Genomic DNA, 23,211 nt, shown 5'->3' on the forward strand with positions numbered 1-23,211 from the left:
TATATGAATGCAATGAAGGTAGACGTTAACACCATGTACTTAGAAGATCCTTATTCCTATTTATTATTATTTTTAAAAGAATAGGAATGTTGTATGTTTAAAGAAATGCAATGTATGCTCAAACAATTTCACATAAACAAATGCACAAACAATTCACTCATCCACGAACAGTCACGAGCGAATCACGAGGTAGGGGTCTCCTGCAGAAAAGTGCATATTCAAGGAGGATCTAACTGTTCTCACTTGGTCAAAGGCCCCCAAGGTGCCCCCATTATAGGGACCCAATTCCTCTCGTCGTAAGTCGATGGAAAGCTCCAACGCACTGTCGGACTCAAGTTCATGGTTATCACCTTGAGTGATGTTTTTCCGACAACGGTCTCGTAGGCTCCTATAGACCCATTCAACCGGCCGTACTAACATCCACTCCCTATGGATTACCACTCATGCCCCCGGGTATAGAGGGAACTGTTGTGTGCAAAGGTTTGTGTGCAATTTATTTCAAACAATTGCGGAAATTTAAACAAACAACAGTTATTTAAAGCCAAATATATAAAGCATGTTATCATACAAGCAAAGGGTAATGAAGTAATTTTAACTATTATTTGTTAAAAATAATCTGTCACTAAATGGGACTGACTCTCGAGGCTTCCCCAGTGGAGTCGCCATCTGTCGCCACCGGCCCGAAGCGGGCTTTTGGCATTCGCGAAGGATGGTTGGACTCGTTTATTTGTTTAAAAATATGGATTGCTATAATGACGTATTCTCAAACTGAGACCTTGTCAAACGAGCAATTTTATTAAATGATTCACCAATCCATATTAATCCCAAGCGGGACCCTCCATGGATTAGTGGTTTTCGCAAAAAGGAGGGGTTCGTGGAGTCGCCACCAATGTTTTACTCAAAACATTGGAAAAAGGGATAAGGCAATTGATTTTTACAAATCAACTTTGGCCATTACAACCAGAGTTGGGTAAGGGAGTCGGTTACGCGTGGGGAAGGTGTTAGCACCCCACAGCGCCCCTTTCGGGTTCCCTATGACAGATTAGTTTCTAAAATAACAGCGTAAAATTACTAAATTACCCCTATTTATTCTAAGCAATTATAAATTAACTATCTACATGATGACAGTTTAAATATGCACACAGAAAGCAGTAAAAGGAAGGATTTAAGAAGAAACCTCTTGAAGCGTGCTTTTATATATTGAGTGAAACTGGGAAGCTTTTTGGCATTCCCTCGCTCTACAAGCTCACTCGCTCCTTCCTAAAAAACTTTTAACTATGGAAATCCGGAGGATTTCCCTTCGACTAGGTTCGATCCTCAAGTAAAATGGCTCGGGGCTCAAGAACTTTGTCGGATCAACTCTCCGAGTGATTTCTAGGGCAGAACACTGCTCAAAAACCCCAGAATACTCAAGGAGAGGGTTAAAACTATCTGAAAAAGTGTGGAATGACGTCCAATTGACGTCATATTTATAGGGAATAGGCGCAATACGGCCTACAGAAGCAATACGGCCGTATTGAAATTTTTGAACTTCAATACGGCCGTATTGAGTTCAATACGGCCGTATTGAAATTCAGAAATTTCAATGCGGCCGTATTGAGTTCAATACGGCTGTATTGAAGCTTCAATACGGCCGTATTGATTTCAGTACGGCCGTATTGAAGTTTCAGAAACTTCAATACGCCGTATTGAGTTCACTGCGGCCGTATTGAAGCTTCAATACGGCCGTATTAAGTTCAGTACGGCCGTATTGGGCTTCATTCCCTCCACTTCCTTATTTTGGGCTATTCTAAGACCTCTAGACCTACAGAGAACCCTCCTAGGGCCTTCCAGGAGTCCTTCTGGCTGATCTTCCTTCAGTCTTCGAGAGTCTTCAAGCTTTATTTCCGACCCGGACAATTTTAGGGGTCTACAAGGCCAAAAACACAAGAGGCCGAAATTTAACAAGAAAGAAATAAGTAGAAGAAAAAAAAGGAAGTCTCAAAGTCTTCAATTCTCCACCCCTTCACAATGAACACCCAATGTTAGTCTTGAAATGGTGTTTGCACTCTTTGAATTGGTGTGATCCTCCAAAGTTCCTTGAACTCCAATCGGACAACCCCTCCACTCAATCCACCAAGAAAGTGTGTAGTGTTTTAGAAGTTTTCCTCACCTAGATCAAGAAGAAAACACAACCCAAGAGTACAAGAGGCCAAGAAAGAAAAACTAAAAAGGCACAATTAAGAAAAGGCTAAACTCACATGGAATTTATGAGACAAACTTAAGAGTAGAAGAAAGACTCAAAAACTGAAATTAAGGCACATTAATAAAAGGAAAGCACACAAAAGAGTAATTCCTAGAATGACACTAGAATAGAATTTAGCAAGTAGGCTTAAAAGAAAAATTATGCACTTAACATGTTTGATTTATTGTCTCATTCGGCCATTAAGTATTGTCCAATGGTCCAAGAATTAACTCCAAGTGCTATGGTATGAAAGTTGGTCCAAAACTCCACAAGTCTAGCAAAGGTTCCCTTTTTCTTGTTTTTGGTTTCTTTGTTCTTTTTGGGCTTGTCCAAGTCTTGGCTTTTTTTTTTGTTCAAAGTCCAGCCACTTTTCTCTTTTTTCTTTTGAATTTTATATTATTCCTTTGCTTGGGTTTTACACTTGTTTTTGGTGGTTTTGTTAGCAACTTTTTGGAGTATTCTTTTAGCAACTTACACTAGCTCAATGAGACAATATTTGAGTGTTTTTCTTAAGTTTTTAATAGCCCACGTCCAGCAGCAAAGATAGGCATATTGAAATCAATTTCACACTCAAATTATCAAACATCATGTAGGCATACAAGTTCACCAAGGAATACACAAAAAATTGGCCGAAAATTTGAAGTAAGTATGTGTAAAGGAATTAATCACACATGATATTTTAAGTGATGTAGAACATGCTAGAACTAATTAGCATGCATGATTGACTCTCTAAAGCACATCAAGGACTTACGGCCATTTTATCAAACAAGTGGCATGCATGTCATTTTTTGTTCATTTCAAAGGCTAAGCATAAAAAACTTGGAATTTCTTTCAAGGTAGTTCAAAGAGACAAGCTTATGACAAAACCGGATGGATTAAAAAAATAAAAACATTAATGTATAACATGCAGCCCAAAATTTCCAGAAACTCAAAAATTTAAAGAAAAAAGCAAGAACCTAAATAAGAAAGCCTAAAATGCCAAGATGATTCACAAAGAACATATGGTATGAATCAACACATGAGAAGAGATTTATGGATCATCAAAATATGGCAATTAAGATGATTCATTTAGGCACACTTAGGAGACATGTAAGGAAGACAAGACATGACCGAATATTTTTAAAGATAAAGAGATTGTTACCCTTGAAGAACCAAGGCTCTAGATACCACTTGATGGCATCCTTACTTGCATGAACTTGAGATGATGAGCAAGGAGGAAGACGCCTTCTCCAAGGATCAAGTTCTTTAAAGGTGGACCAAGGTTTTAGGGTGGATGATGATGGAATGGACGAAAATGAAGGTTGGGTAGAAGGTGTTTGAGGAAATGCTTGAGAATGGTACTCTAGGGTTGGCTCACTTCATGATGATGAAGGCCACTTCTAGGGTTGTTTCTCTCAAGGTGGAGATGGTAGGGTTTGGCCAAAAATAGCCAAGGGTGACTAAGGAAAGATATAAAGGCACTAAAGGCTCTCTTTATATTCAATATCCAAAGTATTTACAAGGTGTGGGGTGTTGGGTATTTATAGGAGGGGCGGCATCTAGGGTTGCATTTGGAGTAGGCAAATGCATTCCAAATGAAATGCAAATGAGCCCTAGATGCAACTTGGTGGCCAAGGATGGAATCTTTGGGTTTAGATTGGCTATATCTAGGTGCATGATAAGACCATGCAACCTTTGCCCTCCACTTGGGCCTAAGCCTTTCTAACACCAAAAATAGATCCAATGAACACCAAAAGAATGCGTCACCCTTCTAGTTAACACCCTAGCCCAAAATTAAAAATCCTAATCATCTAGAGCACCCTATAATACAAGGGTAAAAAGGGAAATACAAGGGAAAATAAATTCTAAGTCCTAAACACCCCAAAATACAAGGGTAAAATTGGAAATACAAGTAAAATAAATTCTATGATTAAAAAGAACTTAGGAGCTAAGGTCCAAAAGTGGCCTCACTAACCCATTCCTCTTGCCTCCTTTAATATATCACCTCTTGGTCTTCTCGGCCTTAGTGTTATTCCATCACTTGGCCACCAAGTTGCATCTAGGGTTAATTTGCATTTCATTTGGAGTGCATTTGCCTTGAGAATTTCGGCCATGCATACTCCAAATGCAACCCTAGATGCCTTCCCTCCTATAAATACCCAATGCACCACAACTTGTAAATACTTTGGATTATATGATATTGAGTGAGCATTTTATGCCTCAAAATCCCATCCTTAGTCACTAGGTTAATTCGGCTAGCCTAGTTCATTCTCCACCCTTGGAGAGTGAAACCCTAGAGTGGCCTCCATCTTCATTTTGGAGTGAGCCAACCTTGAGCAACCATACACCAACCTTTCATCCTTCATCACCTTTACGTCCCAAAACCACCTTTCACCCACACATCCACATAACCCCTTTCTCCTTTGGTGAACCTAGATCTTTGGGCAAGGAGTCCCTCTTCAAGGAGCCAAAATCATCCATGGAAGGGAGGATCCCATCAGGCCCGTTCCAAAATCGGAACGGCCCGTTCTGAAAATGGACGTTATGTGTTAAATGTGAATTTGGAACGGCCCGTTCTACATTCAAAATGGCCCGTTCTAAAAGCGCAACGGCCCGTTCTGAATATCGGAACGGCCCGTTCTAGATAAGGAAATTTAGGTCCTTTTTAGTCACTTAGAACGGCTCGTTCCAATATTGGAACGAACCGTTCTAAAATAATAACCGCTCGTTCTAAGATCGAAACGCCCTGTTCTGGGTTAGGGTTGTAGGCCTTTTTACTAACTTGGAATGGCCCGTTCCCATTTTGGAACGGCCCGTTCTCAATCAGGTTTGTTATGCCTTTTTGTAACTTGGAACGTCCCGTTCCGAATTTGGAACGGCCCGTTCTGGGCTACTTCAATTTTTTTTTTAACTCGCTTGTTGTCATAGGGTGTTGCCTCCATACTTTGGAAGTTCCTTCTCTTCATAGTAGATGTGCATTTCATTATTTTTGTGAATCTGGATAAAATTGATTATTCACAGTTGCCCCTCTTTATTTATTTCTTATTAAATAATCTAAATAAGGTAATTTAGATCATTTGTGATAAGAAATAAATAAAGATGTGAATTAATTTATCCAACTACCCAAGACGTAGCTCCTATTGTTGATGAAGTAAGTTCTTGAAAGATTCAATGCTTTTGCTTGAACAGTCCAATGCTAAAATATTGTGTTGGGATCATCAAGTGCTAGTGCTGGATCAACCGAATGTTAATGTTGAATGTTTGTGCTGGAGGGGTTGAATGCTTGTGCTTGATCAACCGAATGCCAATGTTGAAGTGGTTGAATGCCTGTGCTTGGTCAACTGAATATTTGGCTTGATGGAAGGGTCGAATGCTTGTGCTGGATCGACTGAATGCTTATGCTGAAGTAGTTGAATGCTTATGCTTGATCAACCGAATATTTGTACTTGATGGAGTGGTCGAATGTTTGTGCTGGATTGACTGAATGTTGGTGCCAATTCAATCAAATGTTAGTGCTGGATTGATTGAATGTTGATAGACTGAATGCTAATGCTGGAGTGGTCAAATGCTTGTGCTGTATCGACCGATTGTTGGTGCCAATTCAATCAAATGATGGTGATGGGTTGATTGAATGCTGATATTGGATCGACCAAATGCTTGTGTTGAATTGGTCGATGGGTCGCGCCAGGTAAATACTGGGCTTATACAAAAGAAATTGTAACTTGTGCCAGGTAAGTACTAGACTTATACAAAAGAAAAATGTAACTTGTGCCAGGTAAGTACTGAACTTATACAAAGTAAAAATGTAACTTGTGCCAGGTAGATACTAGGCTTATACAAAAGAAAAATTTAACTTGTGCCAGGTAGATACTGGACTTAAATAGAAAGTCATATGTGAAGTAAGTGCTTAGCCTAAAAACTCTACGTCATGAGTTCTAGGAAGCAAGAGATGCAAATGAAATTTGATGCAATGGTGATATGATGTAAAATGTTATGAGGCACAACTTTCAAGACTTAAACTTTTGTTTCTTTTCCTTTCCCTTTTTACTTTTTCTTTTTTCTTTTTTGGTAATAAATTCCTCATCGTGACACACAGCCAAGGATCATGGATGAGTGAAGCCTTTGAACGCTCTTTGACTTGAATGACAGTTGGTTATTCCCTTGGGTTACCCTTAAGCTGTTGTAAGAACTTATGAGTTGAAACAAAGTTATTTTGTTGGTTGCGCTTTTTCCAGAAATTATCAAGCATACTGTGGCTTTTAAAACTCATAAAAATAAATTGTAATGCCTTGAATTTTCCTTTTTTAGATGTAACATGCATTTCCTTTCGGTATATTATCATAAAATGCAAAAAGAATTGGAAACAAAGAGGTAGGATAATTTTATTCAAGAAAGAAATGTGTTTACAAAGGAAGTCATTGTATGACAAGAATGACAGATATATACAACGATAGGAATGGGAGGTATTTATCATGTGAGTGATACTTTCCAGATGAACAATGCTAGTACTGCACTTCAATAATCTTGATTGCTCGCCAATAAACTTTAGAGGATAATTCAATGCATTTTGCCCCAGTTTTCACCTTCGCCATGGCTTGCCCCAATTGATGCCTCAAAATTTGGCATGATACCTATCTGCTAGATTGCTTTTTCGGGTTTTCAACCTAGCATGTCGCTCTGAATTTGCTTAGATCGCCTTTTCAGGTTTTCAATCTAACCAGCTCTTTGTTTTTTTTGTTGACCCTAATTTTTGCCTAGATTGCTCCTTCGAGTTTTCAACCTAGCAGGTTGCTCTAACTTTTGCCTAGATCGCCCTTTCGGGTTTTCAATCTAGCGAGCGTTTTTTTTTTTTTTTTTTTTTTTTTATTTTATTTATTTATATATATATATATATATATATATATTAGGCATAATATTTTTTTACTACATCAGAATTTACAGGATGTAAGAGATCTTTACCATCCATATTTGTGAGGATCAAAGCTCCCCCAAAGAAAACCTTTTTAACCACAAAAGGTCCTTCATAATTTGGTGCCCATTTACCAAGACGATCTTTTTGAACTTGTAGAATTTTCTTAAGCACTAAGTCTCCTTCTTGAAACTCTCTAGTGTGTACTTTCTTTTCAAACGCCTTCTTCAATCTTTTTTGGTATAATTGGCCATGACAAATTGCATTCAACCTTTTCTCCTCAATGAGATTTAGTTGATCCAAACGGCTTTGGACCCATTCTGCTTCTTCTAATTTGGCTTTCGTCAATACTCTTAAAGATGGAATTTCAACCTCAATTGGAAGGACTGCTTCCATTCCATAAACTAAGGAAAATGGGGTTGCCCCAGTTGAGGTTCGAACTGAAGTACGATATCCATGTAAAGCAAAGGGAAGCATCTCATGCCAATCTTTGTATGTCACCACCATTTTCTGAATGATCTTCTTGTTTGCTGCTTCAACTACCCCGTTCATCTTTGGGCGGTATGGGGAAGAATTATGATGCTGAATTTTGAATTCAACACATAACTTTGTCTTCATCTTGTTGTTCAGGTTGGTTCCATTATCAGTAATGATTCTGCTTGGCACACCGTAACGACAAATTAATTCCCTTTTGATGAACTTTACAACCACATTTCGAGTCACATGGGAATATGAAGCGGCTTCAACCCATTTGGTGAAATAGTCAATAGCAACCAGAATGAAGCGATGTCCATTTGACGCTTTCGGTTCAATAGGGCCAATAACATCCATTCCTCACATTGAAAATGGCCAAGGTGATGATAAAACATTAAGCGAAGTTGGCGGAGCATTGATGTTATCAGCATATGTCTGTCACTTATGACATTTCTTCACGTATTTGAAGCAATCATTCTCCATGGTTAACCAATAATAACCAGCCCTTAAGATTTTCCTTGCCATGGCATGCCCGTTGGTATGAGTGCCAAAAGAGCCTTCATGAACTTCTTTGATAATATGTTGAGCTTCAACCGCATCTACACATCTAAGCAAAACCATATCATGATTTCTCTTATACAACACCTCTCCATTTAAAAAGAAACTCATGGATAGTCTTCTTAAAGTTCTCTTGTCATTCTCTGAAGCATTTGGTGGATATTGTCTACTTTTGATATACTCTTTAATATCATAGTACCAAGGATTTCCATCTGACTTTTCTTCCACTGACTGACAATATGCAGGTTGGTCACGACATTGAATCTTTATAAGTGGCATATCTTCATCATTACTCAACGTGAACATAGATGACAGGGTGGCTAGTGCATCTACCAATTGGTTATCCTCTCGAGGGATGTGAATAAAAGTGATTTTCTCAAATTGCCTTATCAATTCCTTAATGTAAGCTTGGTAAGGAATTAATTTTGCGTCTCGAGTTTCCCACTCCTCTTTTAACTGATGAATAACCAAGGCTGAATCACCGTATAACTCAAGTATTTTGGCTTTTGCTTCTATAGCTTCTTGTATCCCCAGAGTACATGCTTCATATTCTGCTATATTATTGGTGCAATAAAAACACAACCTAGCCGTGATAGGAGTATATTGTTTTTCTGGAGAGATGAGTATAGCTCCAATTCCATGCCCCAACATGTTGGAAGCACCGTCGAACAACATGATCCATTTATCTTCTTGTGGTGACCTTTCTCCATTAAATAGTGCCATTATGTTTTCATCTGGGAATTCACACTACAGTGATTGATAGTCGTCTATAGGCTGATGTGCGAGATAATATGCCAAAGCACTTCCTTTAATTGCCTTCTGGGTCATGTAAGTGATGTCATATTCTGATAAGAGAACTTGCCATCGAGCAATCCTTCCTGTGAGAGAAGGTTTTTCAAAGATGTATTTGATTGGGTCCATTTTAGACACCAACCATGTTGTATGACTAAGCATATATTGTCTTAGACGATTGTAGACCCCTAAAATTGTCCGGGTCGGAAATAAAACTCGAAGACCCTCAAAGATCGAAGGAAAGTCAGCCAGAAGGACTCCTAGAAGACCATAGGATGGCTATCTGTAGATTTAGAGGTCTTAGAGTAGCTTAAAAAAAGGAAGTGGAGGGAATGAAGCCCAATACGGCCGTACTAAACTTAATACGGCCGTATTGAAGCTTCAACACGGCCGCAGTGAACTCAATACGGCGTATTGAAGTTTCTGAAACTTCAATACGGCCGTACTGAAATCAATACGGCCGTATTGAAGCTTCAATACAGCCGCAGTGAACTCAATACGGGCGCATTGAAATTTCTGAATTTCAATACGGCCGTATTGAACTTCAATACGACCGTATTGAAGTTCAAAAATTTCAATACGGCCGTATTGATTCTGTAGCCCGTATTGCGCCTATTCCCTATAAATATGACGTCAATTGGACGTCATTCCACACTTTGGAACATAGTTTCAACCCTCTCCTTGAGTATTCTGGGGTTTTTGAGCAGTGTTCTGCCCTAGAAATCACTCGGAGAGTTGATCCGACGAAGTTCTTGAGCCCCGAGCCATTTTGCTTGAGGATCGAACCTAGTCGAAGGGAAATCCTCCGGATTTCCATAGTTAAAAGTTTTTAGGAAGGAGCGAGCGAGCTTTTAGAGCGAGGGAACGCCAAAAAGCTTCCCAGTTTTACGAAATATATAAAAGCACGCTTCAAAGGTTTCTTCTTAAAGTCCTTCCTTTTACTGCTTTCTGTGTGCATATTTAAACTGTCATCATGTAGATAGTTAATTTATAATTGCTTAGAATAAATAGGGGTAATTTAGTAATTTTACACTGTTATTTTAGAAATAATCTGTCATAGGGAACCCGAAAGGGGCGCTGTGGGGTGCTAACACCTTCCCCACGCGTAACCGACTCCCTTACCCAACTCTGGTTGTAATGGCCAAAGTTGATTTATAAAATCAATTGCCTTATCCCTTTTTCCAATGTTTTGAGTAAAACATTGGTGGCGACTCCAAAGAACCCTCCTTTTGCGAAAACCACTAATCCATGGAGGGTCCCGCTTGGGATTAATATGGATTGGTGAACCATTTTAATAAAATTGCTCGTTTGACGAGGTCTCAGTTTGAGAATAAGTCATTCTAGCAATCCACATTTTTAAACAAATAAACGAGTCCAACCATCTTTCGCGAATGCCGAAAGCCCGTTTCGGGCCGGTGGCGACAGATGGCGACTCCACTGGGGAAGCCTCGAGAGTCAGTCCCATTTAGTGACAGATTATTTTTAACAAATAATAGTTAAAATTACTTTATTACCCCTCACTTGTATGATAACATGTTTATCTATTTGGCTTTAATAACTGTTGTATTTTTAAAATTTACGCAATTGTTTGAAATAAAAACTGCACACAAACCTTTGCATACAACAGTTCCCTCTATACCCGGGGGCATGAGTGATTAACCATAGGGAGTGGATGTTAGTACGGCCGGTTGTCGAATGGGTCTATAGGTGCCCGTAGACCGTTGTCGGAAAACATCACTCAAGGTGATAACCATGAACTTGAGTCCGACGGTGCGTTGGAGCTTTCCATCGACCTACGATGAGAGGAATTGGGTCCCTATAATGGGGGCACCTTGGGGGCCTTGGACTGGTGAGAACAGTTAGAACCTACCTTGAATATGCACCTTTCTGCAGGATACCCCTACCTCGTGATTCGCTCGTGACTGTTCGTGGATGAGTGAATTGTTTGTGTAAATGCTTATGTGCAATTGTTTGTGCATTAATAAATAACCTCGTAATAAGGTCTAAGAATAATCCCCATGCATGAAAATACCATGACATGAGAGGAAAAATCATGTGTGAAAATATAATAAAAATGAGGAGCATGTGCATCATTACCAATAAGACATCATGCATCCTCATAAACCATGCATTTTAGGTTCACCAATACCTCTTGATGAGAGTGAAAGGGACCCATGACTATTGAGATTCTCCGTTGGGGAGAGACCATAGGCTAGGGAGGGTGATAAACCTTCATCTTAAAAAGGCAGTGCCTTAAAGATGGAGTCTTATCAAGCTCACATCGAGAGTGTATTCATACCATGAATAAACTAATTAGATTAAAACATTTTAGAAAGTGGCTGGTCATCTCTCTGTCCTCACACGCGCACTGAAAATCAAGAAGATGGAAGCGCTGGAGGACCAAAACCAGAAGCTTACAGCCGAGCTCTCACAGCTCAAAGAACAAATGGCGCAAATGATGGAACTCATGCGTCACCATAATGTACATGGGTCTCACCACAGTGACCATGAGTCCCATCATCATGAGGAGGAAGAGCACGAGGAAGAACCTCCACACGCTATACCTATAGGGGCTGGAATTGTAATCAAAGAGCCCGAGGTTTCAAAAGAACAATTCCACGCCCTAGAGGATCGGCTAAGGGCTATGGAGGGGCATGATTTTGATGTCAAAGATGCCGCCGATATGTGCTTGGTGAGGGACATTCAATTCCCTCCTAAATTTAAAGTGCCAGATTTCCCGAAATACGTGGGATCGACTTGCCCCAAAAGTCATCTCACCATGTATTGCCGAAAAATGGCTGCATATGCTACCAATGAAAAGCTCTTAATTCATTGCTTTCAAGAGAGCTTGGCTGAAACTGCACTCAATTGGTATATGCAGCTGGATGGAAATCAAGTGTGCACGTGGAGGCAGTTGGCCGACGCCTTTCTCAAGCGCTATAAGTATAACATCGACCTAACACCCGATAGGTCCGATCTTCAAGCCTTGAGCAAGAATAATGATGAATCTTTCAAGGCGTACGCCCAACGATGGAGGGAGTTGGCGGCACAAATAGAGCCCCCGCTGTCGGATAAGGAGACGGTGTCCTTGTTCATAAACTCGTTGACCGGTCCCTATTATGACAAGATGATAGGGAACACGACAACACTCTTCTCGGACATCATCACCATTGGCGAAAGAGTGGAACAAGGGCTGAAAAGTGGGAAGCTAGCTGGGCTTTCCCAATCATTTGAAGCCAAGAAGACCTACGGGAAGAAGAAGGAGGGAGGAGTCAATGCCGTAAATATTTCTTCATCTTCTTCCACTTCGAAGTCAGGAAAGTCGCAATACAACCCTGTGAAGAAGTTTGATAAACTTCCGACCACATATAGCGACCTCCTGCCGAAGCTAGTGGAAGCACGTCTTCTAGCTTACGTTCCACTAAAGAAGATTGATCCACCTCATCCCTATTGGTACAAACCGCAAGACAAATGTCTATACCATTCGGGGGCATCGGGGCATTCAACTGAGAAATGTAGAGCTCTCAAAAATAAGGTCCAAGACCTTATCGATGCTGGGTGGGTCACTTTCGATTCGACAGCACCCGACGTGAGCGAGAATCCTCTACCAAAGCAGGAGTAGAGAAAGGCAAGCCACAATAGGGCCCCTCCATATTTTTCTTTTCTTTTAGGGACTCGTGATCAGTACCCGAGATCATGAGAACCTTTTCATGTAAATAAGGGTCTTTGTACAAAATTTAATACATATCAATAAAGAGGCATTTTTCACATATCATTCTCTCTTTTGTTCTTTTCTCTCTTTCCTCATTAACATTAATAATTCTAAACCTAAACAGAACCAATAAAATAATTATGTCTGTAATTGCTCGCTCTGACCGGGATCCAAAAGTTGAGGATGAATGGGTTGAGTTGGGCAGTGATGAGGAGACCATCTCTCCGGATCTGCAAAGACTGCTAGATCAAGAAACTCGTCTACTCCAATCGTGTCAAGAGAAATTGGAGACCATGAATTTGGGGCAGGGCCGAGAAATAAAAGAGGTCAACATTGGGACCCATATCAGTGATGAAATAAAGACTAATGTTTCCACTATGATTATAATAAAATCATTCTTTCTCATTGCTTCTTTTCTTGCTTATAATAAAATTCTAAACCACATTTTTTAACCCCGTTTGAATAAACATGAATGAGGTTAAAATCATCTTAATAATAATAAACCCACATCATTTTTATGTGGAAGTGTGTGTGTCAACTTGGAGCACCTTTTCTTGGCCTCAATAAGTGCCATCATGGATAAAGAAATCCTAAAGATAATAAGTTCGGCAGGAAACCCAAAAAGGGGACTATGCAAAATAAGAGCAAAAAGACCCGCTAGGAATCCCACAAAAGGGTGACCTAGGCAAAAGTTAGGGTTACAAAATAAGAGCAAAAGACCCGCTAAAACTCCACAAATGGGTGTTTTAGGCAAAAGTTAGGGCCGTCAAAAAAAGAAAAAAACAAAACAAATCCATGATGGTACCATCAATTGAATTCAACAAGGGGCTTAAGAAAAGCTATCCAAGTTGTCAAAGCACAATCATTAATAACAAAGATGTGCTTAACTTCATAAGTGTTTAATCGAACAAGCCTAAACACTTAAGCCTACCATTGGCCAAGCCATTCTTACAAAATCCATTTTTCAAAATAAAATAATCCCCTCTAAAACACAAATTTCAGAATAAAAATATCTTTCCCTTCTTTTCTCTCTTGTCCCAAAAGATTTTAGAATAATCTAGTGGAAGTATGGAGAAATAAATCATCACTGATAATGGATCTAATCTGAACAACAAAATGGTGGAAGAACTGAGCCAAGAATTCAAGATCCAACACCACAACTCTTCCCCATATCGGCCAAAGATGAATGGGGCAGTCGAGGCAACCAAAAAGAACATCAAGAAAATAGTGCAAAAGATGGTTGTCTCATTTAAAGACTGACACGAGATATTACCCTTTGCTCTTCATGGTTATAGGACTTCAGGAGGCAGTTCTACCCGTCGAAGTCGAAAAACCTTATATAAGGGTAATCATGGAAGCAAAACTTCCCGAGGCAGAAAAGGTTCAAAGCCGATACGACCGGTTGAACCTTATCCAAGAGAAACGGCTGAACGCCATATGCCATGGTCAAGCCTATCAGAGGAAGATCAAAAAGGCTCTTGACAAGAAAGTCCACCCTCGAGTCTACCATGAGGGAGAGTTGGTAATGAAGAAATTACTACCAACTCAAAAGGACAAAATCGGAAAGTGGGCCCCAAATCACGAAGGACCGTATGTGGTAAAGCGAGCTTTCTCAAAAGGAGCATTAATCCTCATAGACATGGATGGAGAAGAACTTCGATACCCAGTCAACGCTGACGTGGTAAAGAAGTACTATGCTTGAAGACGTTGCTTGCATAGGCCCGCTAGGATGAAAACCCGAAAAGGGCGTCCTAGGCAAAAGTTAGGGCAAAATAAAAAGCCCGCCAGTACAAGGGTACTAGGCAAAACAACGGCAAAATTATCCCCGCTAGGATACGTCCTAGGCAAAAGTTAGGGGCAAAAGAATAAGATGTAAAAGCAAAGCAAGCAACGATCGCTTGAATCGAAAACCGAAAGGCGGTTCAAGTGATTATCTTCTAGAAGCAAGCGTCTTGCAGCATCTACACTCCTGGCTCAGGCCGAAGCAATTAGGGGAACGTAAAGAGCAACAATTACAGATATAATTGTTAAGCCCAATGTATATAGCCTACCCTGGCCAGCCATTCTTCAGAAATTTCCTTCTGTATATCTTTCTGTAAAAACATTGTTGAATATCAAATAAAATATCCATTTTGTTTCTTTTCTCTCTTGACCATGTGATTATGCCTCTAAATTGATGTTTCAAAATTGTACGAAACTCTCTTAATAATCGGTCAAATAAAGAAAATTGGAGGGGTTCCTATAAAATCCATAATCTCCTGCATAAAAGGCTCACAAAAATATTCCCTCTCGTCGATGACAGAAATTCCTCCAAGAAGAGGAGGATAGGGAGAGCCATTCATTTTTCTAAAAAGCATTAATAAAATAATCAAACTTGCATTTGTGCATCACACACACATTAGTTGCACATTCAAAGACCTTATCATGAGGCAATTGCATAAAATAGAAAAAATAGAAAATTGCTTGTGTATGGCAGCGGTCAACAGGAAAAGCCGCAAATCAACAAAAAGGCAAAAAAAATACAGAAAAAGCCAAAAACGACAAAAAAGGCAAAAGATTTAGAAAAATCAACCGCCTCGTGCAGAATAACTGAGCCTGGAGAGGCTCGCCGAAATAATACTCTTTCAGAATAACTAAGCCTGGAGAGGCTTGCCGAAATAATACTCTTTCAGAATAACTAAGCCTGGAGAGGCTTGCCGAAATAATACTCTTACAGAATAATTGAGCCTGGAGAGGCTTGCCGAAATAATACTCTCTCAAAATAACTGAGCCTGGAGAGGCTTGCCGAAATAATACTCTCCAAAAGACGTCTCAGCTCGCATTCTCGGGCTGAACAAAAAATATCAATTCATCATACAAAATAACTGAGCCTGGAGAGGCTTGCCGAAATAATACTCGTACAGAATAACTGAGCCTGGAGAGGCTCGCCGAAATAATACTCGACAAATTGTACAGAATAATTGAGCCTGGAGAGGTTCGCAGAAATAATACCCCCCAGAGATATCTCAGCTTCCACTCACGGGGCCAAATTCCCCAGTGAAAGCTATCAAAGCGAGATCAGCAAAATTCCCCAATGGAAGCATGATCCAAACAAAATATCCAAGTCAAAGGACTTAGACTTCCTCAGTGGAAGATAGCTTTCCAACTCAAACGAAGAGTGAAGCTAAGCCTGAAGAGGCTTTCTAAATAATACTCTGGGATACATGAGAACTTCAAATCCCCAGTCGCCTACACAAGAGGCACTCCTTCAAAAAGGAAAACCCAAAAAAGAAATTAATTCCCCAAGCGGAATTTGGCTTTTCAGCCAATCATCAAACATCAAGATAATTCGCCTACTCAGAGGCACTTCCTTCAAAAAGCAAAAATCATAAAAAGATCAATAAATCATTCCCCAAGTGGAATTCGGCTTTCAGCCTATCATTGAACATCAAGATGATCTGCCTAACAGAAGAGGCCAATCACAACCAATGACAAAATCCCCTAACGGATAACAGCCTACACAGAGGCAACAAAATCCAAAAATCAAAAAGAGTTACCCGAATAAAGATAACCGGGATACTCCACCAACGTCGAAAGGACGTCAGCCAAACATAAGGCATCGCTCAATTCAAGAAGAGCATCTGTGTCTACACCCCAAGGAGTTAGAAATTCCCCATGGGTACCAACTACGCAATGGAAAGTTGGGGCACAAGAACCTATGAATGACTGCACATCCCCTAGACGGATCCCTGCGTTATCCAGCCCTCAGCGGCACAAAATCAGAAAAACCGTCGAAGCAGCATCGTGGACTGTGGAGACAAAAATCATCTCAAATCCCTGGAGAGGGCAAACTCACATTGCCAATGTCGTCAAGAACACGGAGGCAGACCCTGGAGAGGGCAAACTCACCCTGGAGAGGGCAAGACTCACGCACAAGTCTGGAGAGGCGACGACTAATACTCACCCCGGAGAGGGCAAACTCACCCTGGAGAGGGCAAGACTCACGCACAAGTCTGGAGAGGCGACGACTAATACTCAACCCGGAGAGGGCAAACTCACCCTGGAGAGGGCAAGACTCACGCACGAGCCTGGAGAGGCGACGACTAATACTCACCCTGGAGAGGGCAAACTCACCCTGGAGAGGGCAAGGCTCACGCTACCAAAGTGACTAGAAGCGCGGAGGTATGCACCAACCTGGAGAGGCTACTCAACAATTTTCCCACCTGAAGACACTACAAGTCGGAAGGATGGCTTATTCCCCGGACAATTGGGTCAACTCCTTTACTTGTCAATCGGTACACCAAAAGGCCGTTTGACTAAGTAAAGGGGGGGCAGCTGTAGACCCCTAAAATTGTCCGGGTCGGAAATAAAACTCGAAGACCCTCAAAGATCGAAGGAAAGTCAGCCAGAAGGACTCCTAGAAGACCATAGGATGGCTATCTGTAGATTTAGAGGTCTTAGAGTAGCTTAAAATAAGGAAGTGGAGGGAATGAAGCCCAATACGGCCGTACTAAACTTAATACGGCCGTATTGAAGCTTCAACACGGCCGCAGTGAACTCAATACGGCGTATTGAAGTTTCTGAAACTTCAATACGGCCGTACTGAAATCAATACGGCCGTATTGAAGCTTCAATACAGCCGCAGTGAACTCAATACGGGCGCATTGAAATTTCTGAATTTCAATACGGCCGTATTGAACTTCAATACGACCGTATTGAAGTTCAAAAATTTCAATACGGCCGTATTGATTCTGTAGCCCGTATTGCGCCTATTCCCTATAAATATGACGTCAATTGGACGTCATTCCACACTTTGGAACATAGTTTCAACCCTCTCCTTGAGTATTCTGGGGTTTTTGAGCAGTGTTCTGCCCTAGAAATCACTCGGAGAGTTGATCCGACGAAGTTCTTGAGCCCCGAGCCATTTTGCTTGAGGATCGAACCTAGTCGAAGGGAAATCCTCCGGATTTCCATAGTTAAAAGTTTTTAGGAAGGAGCGAGCGAGCTTTTAGAGCGAGGGAACGCCAAAAAGCTTCCCAGTTTTACGAAATATATAAAAGCACGCTTCAAAGGTTTCTTCTTAAAGTCCTTCCTTTTACTGCTTTCTGTGTGCATATTTAAACTGTCATCATGTAGATAGTTAATTTATAATTGCTTAGAATAAATAGGGGTAATTTAGTAATTTTACACTGTTATTTTAGAAATAATCTGTCATAGGGAACCCGAAAGGGGCGCTGTGGGGTGCTAACACCTTCCCCACGCGTAACCGACTCCCTTACCCAACTCTGGTTGTAATGGCCAAAGTTGATTTATAAAATCAATTGCCTTATCCCTTTTTCCAATGTTTTGAGTAAAACATTGGTGGCGACTCCAAAGAACCCTCCTTTTGCGAAAACCACTAATCCATGGAGGGTCCCGCTTGGGATTAATATGGATTGGTGAACCATTTTAATAAAATTGCTCGTTTGACGAGGTCTCAGTTTGAGAATAAGTCATTCTAGCAATCCACATTTTTAAACAAATAAACGAGTCCAACCATCTTTCGCGAATGCCGAAAGCCCGTTTCGGGCCGGTGGCGACAACGATGAGCTGCCCATGCCAAGGCACAACAAGTTCGCTCCAACAATGAATATCGGATCTCATAATCATTGAATTTCTTACTCAAATAATAGACAGCTTGCTCTCTTCTTCCAGAATCATCATGTTGGCCTAAGACGCAACCCATAGACCCATCAAGCACTGTTAGATACATAATGAGAGGCCTTCCAGAGACTGGTGGCACTAAAATTGGTGGCCTCTGTAGATATTATTTTATTCTGTCAAAGGCTGCTTGGCAATCATCATTCCACTTCATTGGTTGATTTTTACGTAACAATTTGAAAATGGGTTCACAAGTAGCTATTAATTGAGATATGAATCGGGCAATGTAATTCAATCGTCCCAGGAAACCTCGAACTTCTCTTTCTGTGGTGGGTGGTGGCATCTCAAGAATTTCTCGAACCTTGTCGGGATCCACTTCTATCCCTTTTTGACTGACTATAAATCCCAACAATTTACCATATTTCACACCAAAAGTACACTTCGATGGATTTAGCCTCAACTTAAACTTTCTTAGCCGCTCAAACAATTTCTTCATATAGATCACGTGATCTTCGTCTTTTCTTGATTTTGCGATCATGTCATCCACATAGACCTCAATGTCGTTATGTATCATGTCATGAAACAAAGTCACCATTGCCCTCTGATATGTTGCCCCAGCATTTTTTAGCCCAAATGGCATAACCTTGTAGAAAAAGGTGCCCCACAGTGTGATAAATGTCGTTTTCTCCCTATCCTCCTCAGCCATCTTGATTTGGTTATATCCTGAGTATCCATCCATGAAAGAAAAGAATGAATGTTACACTGTGTTATCTACTAACACATCAATGTGAGGTAGTGGAAAATCATCCTTCGGGCTGGCTCTATTTAAATCTCGATAATCCACACACATACGGACTTTCCCATCTTTCTTAGGAACTGGTACTATATTGGCAACCCATTGTGGATATTTGGAAACAGCTAGAAATCCTACGTCAAATTGCTTTTTGACCTCTTCTTTAATCTTCAAAGATAATTCTGGTTTTATTCGTCTCAACTTTTGTTTGACGGGAGGACATTCTGACTTCAACGGTAGCTTGTGTTCCACTATGCTAGTATCAAGCCCCGACATATCCTCATACGACCAAGCGAAGACATCCTTGTAATCATGTAAAAGCCTTATCAACTTATTACGTTCGGCTTCTTTCATGAGCGTGCCAATCTTGACTTCTTTCCTTTCATCTTCTTCGCCCAAGTTAATTGTCTCAGTTAGCTCTTCATGTGGTTGAATCTCTTTGACCTCTTGTTCCACTAATCTTAATAACTCAGGGGGAGGCTCTAAATCATCCTCTATTTCCTCACAAGTTTGATTAACAGGACAATCAAAATTATTTGATGCAACACTAGCATTGTCACTTTCAAGCGAATTTTTCTCAAATCTGCATTATTTAAGGTTAGGATAAGATTGATAAAGAGATTAAGGAGAAAAGAAAAGGCAAGAGATCAAAGAAGAATGAATGCATTTTATTTAATATTGAAAGGAAATACATGAGCCCTTATTCAATGAAATAAATCTTAAAGCCTTGGGCAGAGCAATAAGATTAGCATTACAAGAAAATTACTTTAAATTTGAATTAAAAACAATAGGCAGCTTGACAATCTCCCAATTATTAAGCTCCATGTTCGGTGGACAGGCGCGAACCAGACTAGCCTGTTCATCCTCATGAAAGTATTGCTCAACAACAACTATTAAGTTTGGAAACTCGAACCCGGCACTCCAAAAGCTTTCTCGTAGATCACAGATAGGGACCCCATAAATTCTTGCCTCCCTATTTTCCAGCCTGGATAGCCTCCTTTCTCTTTTCTCATAAACAACCCGTCATTTATCAGCCTTTGAGGGTTTGTAGCCCAAACCAAATCGATCTTTATTATCTATCAATTCGGGCAATTGGCTTGGTCCTTGTGCATCTCTTCCCAGTCTGCAACCATGTTGATATCCACTCCCTAACATGGTTTTAGCTACCATTATAGACGCACCAGATGGTTATGGCTTCACGATGTTCTTTCCATAACTTACATTTGCAATTTCGAGCCCTTGAAATGAAGTCTCCAAAGCTTCTTCAGCAACTTCAATATAAGGAGTGGATGAAGGTTTACTAACCAATAGGTCTTCTTCAGCCAATACAATGATTAACTTGTCATCCACAATAAATTTTAGCTTTTGGTGAAGTGTGGAGGGTACAGCCCTTGCACAATGAATCCAAGGTCTTCCCAAAAGGCAACTATAAGTTGGCGCAATGTCCATCACATGAAATACTACCTCAAAAGTAACAGGACCAATTTGGATAGGTAAGCTTATCTCGCCAATCACTTCTCTACGAGACCCATCAAAAGCTCTCACTATCATGGTGCTTGGCTTAATGTATGATCCATCATAAGGAAGTTTTGCCAATGTTGCTTTTGGCATCACATTCAATGAAGAACCATTGTCAACCAAAACTCTCGCCAAGATATGGTCCGTGCATTTTACTGATATATGCAAAGCTTTATTATGCCCTGCTCCTTCCTCTGGTATCTCATCATCAGTAAAGGTAAGGTAGTTATTGGCAGTGATGTTTCCAACAATACCTTCGAATTTCTCCTCGGAAATGTCATGAACGACATGCGCTTCATTCAATATCTTCAACAATATTCTTCTATGGGGTTCAGAATTCATCATCAATGACTGTCGCCACCGGCCCGAAACGGGCTTTCGGCATTCGCGAAGGATGGTTGGACTCTTTTATTTGTTTAAAAATATGGATTGCTAGAATGACTTATTCTCAAACTGAGACCTTGTCAAACGAGCAATTTTATTAAAAGGCTCACCAATCCATGTTAATCCCAAGCGGGACCCTCCATCGATTAGCGGTTTTCATAAAAAGGAAGGGTTCATGGAGTCGCCACCAATGTTTTTACTCAAAACATTGGAAAAAGAAGTTTAAGGCAATCGATTCAAAAATCGACTTCGGCCATGACAACCAGAGTCGGGTAAGGGAGTCGGTTACGCGTGGGGAAGGTGTTAGCACCCCACAGCGCCCCTTTCGGGTTCCCTATGACAGATTATAATAGTGCGAAATTACTAAATTACCCCTATTTATTCTAAACAATTATAACTTAATGTAGACCCCTAAAATTGTCCGGGACGGAAATAAGACTCGAAGACTCTCAAAGATCAAAGGAAAGTCAGCCAGAAAGACTCCCAGAAGACCATAGGATGACTATCTGTAGGTTTAGAGGTCTTAGAGTAGCAAAAAATAAGAAAGTGGGAGGTTTAGAGCTCAATACGGCCTCCTTGGAGTTCAGTACGGCCGTACTGCACATTTTGTACTACAATACGGCCCGTACTGAACCAATACGGCCCGTACTGAACCAATACGGCCTGTACTGCAACCAATACGGCCCGTATTGCATTCAGTACGGCCGTATTGCATGTTTTGCACTACAATACGGGCCGTATTGAATCAATACGGCCGCATTGAAGTGTCGGCAAGTGTCGGCGCCTCAATACGGCCGTACTGAATTCAATACGGGCCGTACTGAAGTGCAAAATTGCAATACGGACCGTATTGAACCCAGGGGCCGTACTGAACCCCATTCCTATATATAGGAGGCCATTTGGACGTCCTACCACACTTCTACACTCAGTTTTGACTCCCTCCTTGAGTATTCTGGGGTTTTTGAGCAGTGTTCTGCCCTAGAAATCTCTCTGGGAGTCGATCCGACGAAGTTCTGGAATTCCGAGCACTTAGCTTGGAGATTCGAACCTAGTCGAAGGGAAATCCTCCGGATTTCCATAGTCAAAAGTTTTTAGGGAGGAGCGAGCAAGCTTGTAGAGCGAGGGAACGCCAAAAAGCTTCCCAGTTTTACTCGATATATAAAAGCACGCTTCAAGAGGTTTCTTCTTAAATCCTTCCTTTTACTGCTTTCTGTGTGCATATTTAACTGTCATCATGTAGATAGTTAATTTATAATTGCTTATAATAAATAGGGGTAATTTAGTAATTTTTGCGCTATTATTTTAGAAATAATCTGTCATAGGGAACCCGAAAGGGGCGCTGTGGGGTGCTAACACCTTCCTCACGCGTAACCGACTCCCTTACCCGACTCTGGTTGTAATGGCCGAAGTCGATTTTTGAATCGATTGCCTTATCCCTTTTTCCAATGTTTTGAGTAAAACATTGGTGGCGACTCCACGAACCCTCCTTTTACGAAAACCACTAATCCATGGAGGGTCCCGCTTGGGATTAATATGGATTGGTGAATCATTTAATAAAATTGCTCGTTTGACAAGGTCTCAGTTTGAGAATAAGTCATTCTAGCAATCCATATTTTTAAACAAATAAAAGAGTCCAACCATCCTTCGCGAATGCCGAAAGCCCGTTTCGGGCCGGTGGCGACAGATGGCGACTCCACTGGGGAAGCCTCGAGAGTCAGTCCCATTTAGTGACAGATTATTTTTAACAAATGATAGTTAAAATTACTCTATTACCCCTCGCTTGTATGATAATATGTTTTATCTATTTGGCTTTTAATAACTGTTGTATGTTTAAAATCTTCGCAATTGTTTGAAATACAAACTGTACACAAACCTTTGCACACAACAGTTCCCTCTATACCCGGGGGCATGAGTGGTAATCCATAGGGAGTGGATGTTAGTACGGCCGGTTGATGGGTTTATAGGAGCCTATGAGACCGTTGTCGGAAAAACATCACTCAAGGTGATAACCATGAACTTGAGTCCGACGGTGCGTTGGAACTTTCCATCGACCTACGACGAGAGGAATTGGGTCCCTATAATGGGGGCACCTTGGGGGCCTTTGACCAAGTGAGAACAGTTAGATCCTCCTTGAATATGCACTTTTCTGCAGGAGACCCCCACCTCGTGATTCGCTCGTGACTGTTCGTGGATGAGTGAATTGTTTGTGCATTGACTATGTGACATTGTATGAGCATACATTTGCATTC

At 40.8% G+C, this 23,211-nt stretch overlaps 1 pseudogene; it reads right to left on the reverse strand.

Moving 5' to 3' along the window:
• Nucleotides 1-7,396: 7,396 nt before the first annotated feature.
• LOC145949913 (uncharacterized) lies at nucleotides 7,397-22,603 on the reverse strand (annotated as a pseudogene).
• Nucleotides 22,604-23,211: the final 608 nt, after the last annotated feature.

Source organism: Cajanus cajan, chromosome 7 (assembly GCF_000230855.2).
Source record: "Cajanus cajan strain Asha chromosome 7, NIPB_CcT2T_4, whole genome shotgun sequence".
Classification (NCBI taxonomy): Eukaryota; Viridiplantae; Streptophyta; class Magnoliopsida; order Fabales; family Fabaceae; genus Cajanus; species Cajanus cajan.